At 43.1% G+C, this 7,280-nt stretch overlaps 1 pseudogene; it reads left to right on the top strand.

Annotated features, from left to right (window-relative positions):
* The first annotated feature begins 5,420 nt into the window (after nucleotides 1-5,420).
* Nucleotides 5,421-6,914, top strand: LOC110322255 (annotated as a pseudogene).
* Nucleotides 6,915-7,280: the final 366 nt, after the last annotated feature.

The raw sequence follows: 7,280 nt of genomic DNA on the forward strand, positions 1-7,280 counted from the left end.
CACACACACACACACACACACACACACACACACACACACACATACACACACACTGTACCATCAATCAAAACTAGAACTTTTGGAGAATCGAGACTGATTTCCACTGGAGCTCAGGCTGCTGTGACGAAAGACTTACTGACAAACAAGGAAATTCTTCTCCCAGTTGTGAAGCCTGGGGGTTTTTGAGATCCCATTACTAGCATGGGCCAGTTCTGAGGCAGGCATTTTTTTTCAAATTGTAAAGTACAGATTTTCTGAGTCTTCAGAGGGAAGAACGTATTCTGTATGGGCACTACTCCCATTTATGAAGGCGCTACCGTCATGAGCTAATTGTTTCCAAAAGATTATACCGCCAAACAAAACCACAAAATGGCTTTTATATTTGGACGCATAATCATCACCAAGTTTTATCTATAAGTTAATTCCAGAGGGGGAAGATGCAAGCATACTTTAACTATAATTTGTTATTTCAAATCAAGTTAGTGTTGCAAAACTGTCCTGCATACCTCACGGACCTGGATTATCCTGAAGCTCACTTGCTTTTGTACTGTCATTTATTATTTCTTTTATTATTGTTGCATGTGCACTTGCCCACATGCTGTGGGCATGCCAGAGTACAGCTTTCAGAAGTCACTTCCTCCACACTGGCTTCTGGAGATTAGCTCAGTCTTGGCAGCAAGGGATTTTCCTACTGAGCCATTGGACCAGCGCCAGTAAGTCCTAAAGATCACTTCAAGTACAGGGATACGGTCAGTTCCCAGACTTGGTACTTTTCCTAGGAACCCGGCCTCCTTGGCCATGCCCAGGGCTGACAGTGGACTAAGCCCACCTCTCCCTCACTCCCCATTTTTCTTTGTATTTGGTACAGCCACTGATGCCTGCATCCCTTGTCCCTCCCCGCTTTCGTTTAATACTCAAGAGTGTGTACTAGCCGGGTGTGGTGGCCCACACTTTTAATCTCAGAACTCTGGAGGCAGAGGCAGGGGGATTTCTGAGTTCGAGGCCAGCCTGGTCTACAAAGTGAGTTCCAGGACAGCCAGGGCTACACAGAGAAACCCCGTCTCGAAAAAAAAAAGAGTGTGTACTAAAACATCTCCTAAGAAAGGCAATTGAAATTTTGTGGGTTCTTGTTGTTTTTTGTTTGTTTGTTTGTTTTCTGAAAACTAAAGAAACTCATTTGTTTTGCCTTTTGCTTGATTTTAAGTCTGGAGAAAGAATAGAAATTACAAATAATCTTTTTTAATTATTTTATTAGATATTTTCTTCATTTACATTTCAAATGCTATCCCACAAGTCCACTATACCCTCCCCCTGCCCTGCTCCCCTACAAATAATCTTTTTTTATTTTAAAGTCATAATTCAATTATTTTTTAGCATCTATTTTCTGATATCCTGCCATTCTCATTCTTAAGAACATGACTCCTTGGTGGATTTTTTTTTTTAACTGAAGTTATTTGATGTTTAAAACTTTCTTCAAAGCAATATAGGATGTGTTATGTGAGTTGTTAATGGAGTTAATGTAGACATAATGTTAGTGATAGTTTTATGCCTACTTGTTATACAGCTGTCAAATTATATTAATTCAAATGTTTGTATAGTAAAAATGTTTATTTTTGCATCTATGCCAATAGTATTTTATATATTTTAACCTAGATAGACAATATTGACAATATATAGACAATTTTAATAAATTATGTAGATTTCAGTATCACATCCTGAGTTTCTTTTAACTACAGTGGACTTTTTAAATTCCTCTCTTAAAAATGCCAGCTGTGATGTTTGAATGGGAATGTCTCCTATTGGTTTATTTGTTTGGATACATGGTCCTTAGCTGGTATAACTATTTGGATAGAATAGGCATGCTCTTCCTGGCAGAGATATATCACTGCGAGTTAGCCTTGGGAGTGCAAAAGCCCATGCCATTCCATTCCTAGAGCCTTCGCCCTCCTTTGCCCTTGTTTCCCTATCTCTGTCACTCTCTGTGTATGTGTCTGTATGTCTCCCTCTCTCTCTCCCCTTCCCTCTCCCTGTCTCTGAAATTGTTTCTTTCTGTCCCCCATGTTGGCCTGTCTATCTATCTATCTATCTATCTATCTATCTATCTATCTATCTATCTATCTATCTTGCCTCTCTCACTTGAAGATAAACTTATCAGCCCTCAGCTACTTCTACTTTGAAAGGACTACCTGCCTATCTTTTTGCTTCATGGTGCCTGACATGAGTCATGGACTTACCCACTGAAATTGTAAATCCTCAATAAACTCTTTCCTGTGTAAGTTGCTTTGGTCATGGTGTTTTCTCCTGGCAATAGGAAAGGAAATCATCAGCTAATGCAAAGAGAAAGTAAGAAAGAAAGAAAGAAAGAAAGAAAGAAAGAAAGAAAGAAAGAAAGAAAGAAAGAAAGAAAGAAAGAAAGGAAGGAAGGAAGGAAGACACATGACTCTTTCATCAAGGACTTTGTGTGGGAAGGTGTGTTTATGTCTCCATTTCGCAAATGAAGGAAACGGAAACGGAGGAAAGAGACATTGGGCCAACCAATAGGTAAGAGCCAGAATTCCAGTGTGGCTGGGCTACCTGCAGACAGCGATCACTGTGCTACATCACTTCCTATATTTATATGGTCTTGAAGCCAGGATTGGTTTAGATCTGTACAGAATGACTTGAGGGGAGGGACCAAAAAGTGTTTCCAAAATTGCAACAAGAAGGCCAGAGACTAAGGTCAGGAGAGACCAGGTGATGGCAAAAAATAGTACTAGCATATCAAACCGATCTCTCACCTCATGAGCCACATTCAGCAGATACTTTCCTGTGCTCAGTTTACTCAGCCTAGTGACACCTTCCTGTAGCACTCACTTCTTGGCTGGCACAAGTCATCTCCCTCCTGGTTTTCCTGCTCCCTCTCCCACAGCTAGCTCCCTCTTAGCCTACTTTGAGGGCTCCATGACTCAGTCTCTGAATGTAGGAGCAGCTTTAGGGTGACTGCTTTCTGCAGCTGTGTCTCTCTGTATCCAGGACAGTAAATATAATTCTATACTGAATTCCAAATATATTTCATTAGCTTGTATTCTTCTACCAGGCTCCAGAATTATTTGTGTTAGTGCCTATTCATATGCACAGGGCATCTCAAGCCTGGAAGAGACTTCTGGAAGCTTCCTTGCCCTTCTCCCACACCCTAATTATTGTCTTTACTTCCTCCCTCCAGTTCGTCAGCAAGTGTCATCAGTTAAACCTATTTCTAGAACTGACCCAGCCCTAATTACTGATATTACCTCAGCCCAAGCCTCCATCACCTCACATCTGTACACCCACTGAGACTTCATTAGTCCCTCTGATTGGCTGGAACTTCCTGACAATCCACTTTTCACTCAGCACCGGGGACACTTTGAAAAGGTAAGGCTCTTTATGTGGCTTCCTGGCACCTATACCTTTCAATGGCTTACTTTCTCTTTTGGAATAAAATAAAACTTTTTCCCATGACCACTAGGTACCCGGGGTCACACAGCTAACACTCCGTGAGCTAAGTTTAAGGTTCTAAAGGATAAATCTAGATAATTGTGAGGAAATAGGTTGAAAGTAGCCAGGATGTGGAGAAGGAGATGGGTAAGCAACGAAGGCCTAGCAAAATTCCAAGGTATAGTGACAAGCTGCAAAAGAATGGTGAAACTGGGTTGAAAAAAATGGGCAGAGCAGGATATACTGAGTTTTAAAAACAACAGCTGAACACACAACCAATTGACAAAAATCAGGGCCCCCTGTGGATGAATTAGGGAAAGGCTGGAAGAAGCTGAGGAGGAGGGTGACCAGCAGCCTCAACTAACCTGGACCTCCGAGATCTCTCAGACACTGAGCCACCAACCAGGCAACATACACCAGCTGATATGAGGCCCCCAACATATATACAGCAGAGGACTGAAGGGGTCTGACCTCAGTGAGAGAAGATGCACCTAACCTTGGAGAGACTTGAGGCCCCAGGGAGTGGGAAGGTCTGGTGAGGTGAGATGAGGGGTGGGAGGTGGAGTGGGGTGCGGACATCCTCTTGGAGACTAGGGGAAAGCAGAATGGGATGAGGAAATGTCAGAGGGAGGGACAGGAGGTGGGTAATGACTGGACTGTAAAAAGAGATTAAAGATAATTAAAAAAAAAATCTAACAAAAATTGAACTATCATGAAAAGCAACTCACAAAAAGAAGAAAATTGTGGAACAGAATTTACATTCCAAGGCCATCACTGACTATACTCTCTCTTGATTTTTTTTTTTAAGGTGAGGTTATCTACATACGTAGCATAGCTCTGGCTGTGAACTTGGACCTTAAAATGATAACTTCATGTTGGTTTTGTCTGCTTAGTTTAATGCAAGAACTCTATCCAAAACAATGATGGCCCCACAATAAATTTAACCTCATATAGGTGGTGTGTGTGTGTGTGTGTGTGTGTGTGTGTGTGTGTGTGTTGGTCAGTAAAGGCAATACTATGGAGGAATATTGCCTAGCAGAAGAGGAAAGAGAAGTTGAGTTAGGCGAATGCTATAGTAGGCAACACCAACATTTTATAGTAAAGTTTGGCCTTCTGATTCACTTTCATGTGTTTCTACACACCTAGAATAGTTTAGTTGCTAATTTCAAGCTTTGCCTGTTTGAAAGAGAAATAAAAGCAAACACTTACCTAATTGTCTTCATAAATAGCTTTTGGCTTATTGTGGAAAGCTGCATGACTAAATCCTTATTGATACTGATACACATTTTCATTACAGAATATTCTGTTCCCACACTAGTTTTGTCTGTTTGCTTGTTTGTTTGTATGTGTTTTGTTCTATAGAATTTTTGTCAGGTAAGAGGGAAATCATGAGTAACCAAGTAAAACTAGGTTCAATCTTAGATAAATTCCCATTCTATGAGATGGCATAAACTATGGACAAGACAGGCATAAAGTACTCAGTATAATATGTGTGGGAAGTAAGATTCCACATCTGTAAAGAACTTCTTTTGAAACTCTGTGACTATAACTAGTCATTGAAAAACCACAAAAGCAGTTTTCTGAAATGAGGCAAATGACTGAGTAATCTAAAATCCTTCTAACTCTGATCAAAACACACCCAAAATCATGCTTCGTAGTAGAAGAGAATCTTATAGATGATGTGTGTACTTTATCTTTCAGATGAACATTTAGTGCCTTTTTTGTCCTTTGTAATTTAAGAATTACTGTATTTGATTGATACATAGTCACTCAACAGACGACTGCATGAACTCTTCTCTACATATTTCTTTTAAATAAGAAAGGGGCTGTGGGTCGGAGAGGCGTGGGCCGCACTTCCGCTTGGGTGTCAGAGGATTGCCAGCTGCAGTTGTGGGCAGGGCGGCCATGGGGTCGGTGGCTCGGATTTCCAGGATCCACACAACTTCCACATAAATATAGATCAGATATGATCCATTAGGAAGACCAAACCCCAGAACAGTGACAGCCTTGTCACTGAAGGATGAACGGGGAGGAAGAATTCTTTGATGCCGTCACAGGCTTTGATTCTGATAATTCTTCTACAGGAGAATTTTCAGAGGCAAATAAAATTAGTGCTATGATTGACTTGGATATCAGCAAAAGTACTAGGAGTGGGAAAAATGGGGAAAAACCACCACAAGAGAATGGAACTCAAAAGCACAGGACAGCCCTTTCTGCGCCCATGTTCACCAGAAGCGACTTCAGTGTGTGGAGTATCCTGAAGAAATGCATTGGCTTGGAGCTCTCCAAGATCACAATGCCAATTGCCTTCAATGAGCCACTGAGCTTCCTGCAGCAGTGTACATGGAGCATGTGTACCTCATTCACAAAGCCTCAAGTCAGCCCCAGCCCCTGGAGAGGATGCAGTCTGTAGCTGCCTTTGCGGTCTCGGCTGTGGCTTCCCAGTGGGAGAGAACTGGCAAACCCTTTAACCCACTCTTGGGAGAGACATATGAGTTGATCAGGGAAGACTTGGGGTTCAGATTTATATCTGAGCATGTCAGTTACCACCCTCCTATTAGTGCATTTTATTCAGAAGGTCTCAATCAAGACTTCAGGTTCCACGGTTCCATCTACCCAAATCTGAAGTTCTGGGGCAAGAGTGTGGAGGCTGAGCCCCGGGGGACCATCACACTGGAGCTGCTCAAACATAATGAAACCTATACCTGGACCAACCCTACCTGCTGTGTACACAATGTCATCCTTGGGCAGCTATGGATATAGCAGTATGGGGTAGTGGAGATCATAAATCACAGAACTGGAGATAAGTGTATACTTCACTTCAAGCCTTGTGGATTGTTTGGGAAGGAACTTCACAGAGTAGAAGGGTACATTCAAGGCAAAACCAGGAAGAAGCTCTTTATGTATGGCAAGTGGACAGAGTGCTTGTGAGGCGTAGATCCTGCTTCATACGAGTCCTTTAAGAAGAGAAGAGAGGTGACCATGCCAGGAAGGCCAAGACGGATGATGGCCCCGAGAAAGCTAAGAGTGACGTGCCTGGCGATATGGCGGATGATGTTCCTGTGGCTCAGGAGACGGTACAGGTCATCCCTGGCAGTAAGCTACTCTGGAAGATCAACAGCTGGCCTCCCAACTCTGCTCAGATGTACAACGTCACCAGCTTCACTGTGAGTCTCAATGAGTTGGAATCAGGCATGGAGAAGACTCTGCCACCCACAGACTGCCGCCTCTGTCCTGGCATACAAGGCATGGAGAACGGAAACATGGATCTGGCCGGCCAGGAGAAGGAGCGGCTAGAGGAAAAGCAGAGAGAGGCCAGAAAAGAGCGTGCCAAAGAGGACGCAGAGTGGCGGACCAGGTGGTTCTCTCCAGGCAAGAACCCCTACACAGGAGCTCCTGACTGGCTGTATGCCAGCCATTACTTTGAGTGTAACTTCTCAGACTGCCCATACATATACTAAGTAAGGCCTGTGAGCCCAGGAGTAGCCTTGGAATCCTCAAATAGCATCTGAGCTTTATGGTGGCAGACACCACAAATCGTGGAGGCAGCCTCGTACGTGACAGAGGCCCTCAGTGAGCCTCAGATTGCCCAGTACTTCACTATGTTGCAGCCTCTTCATGAAGCTCCCATTGGGTCTTCATAGTCACTGAGGCCTCAGAACTCCACAGTCCTCTCACGGGTGACAAAGTACACAAGGCCAGCAGATCTGGCAGCATAATCTGTTATAAAATTTGTAATGAAGGAAGACCCAGCAGGACCTGTGTGTTCCACTGAAGGCTGTGGCGTGGGTTCTGGAAGACTTTCAAACCCAGACCAAAGAAGGAGG

The sequence above is a fragment of the Mus pahari genome, chromosome 5 (genome assembly GCF_900095145.1).
Source record: "Mus pahari chromosome 5, PAHARI_EIJ_v1.1, whole genome shotgun sequence".
NCBI classification, from domain to species: Eukaryota; Metazoa; Chordata; class Mammalia; order Rodentia; family Muridae; genus Mus; species Mus pahari.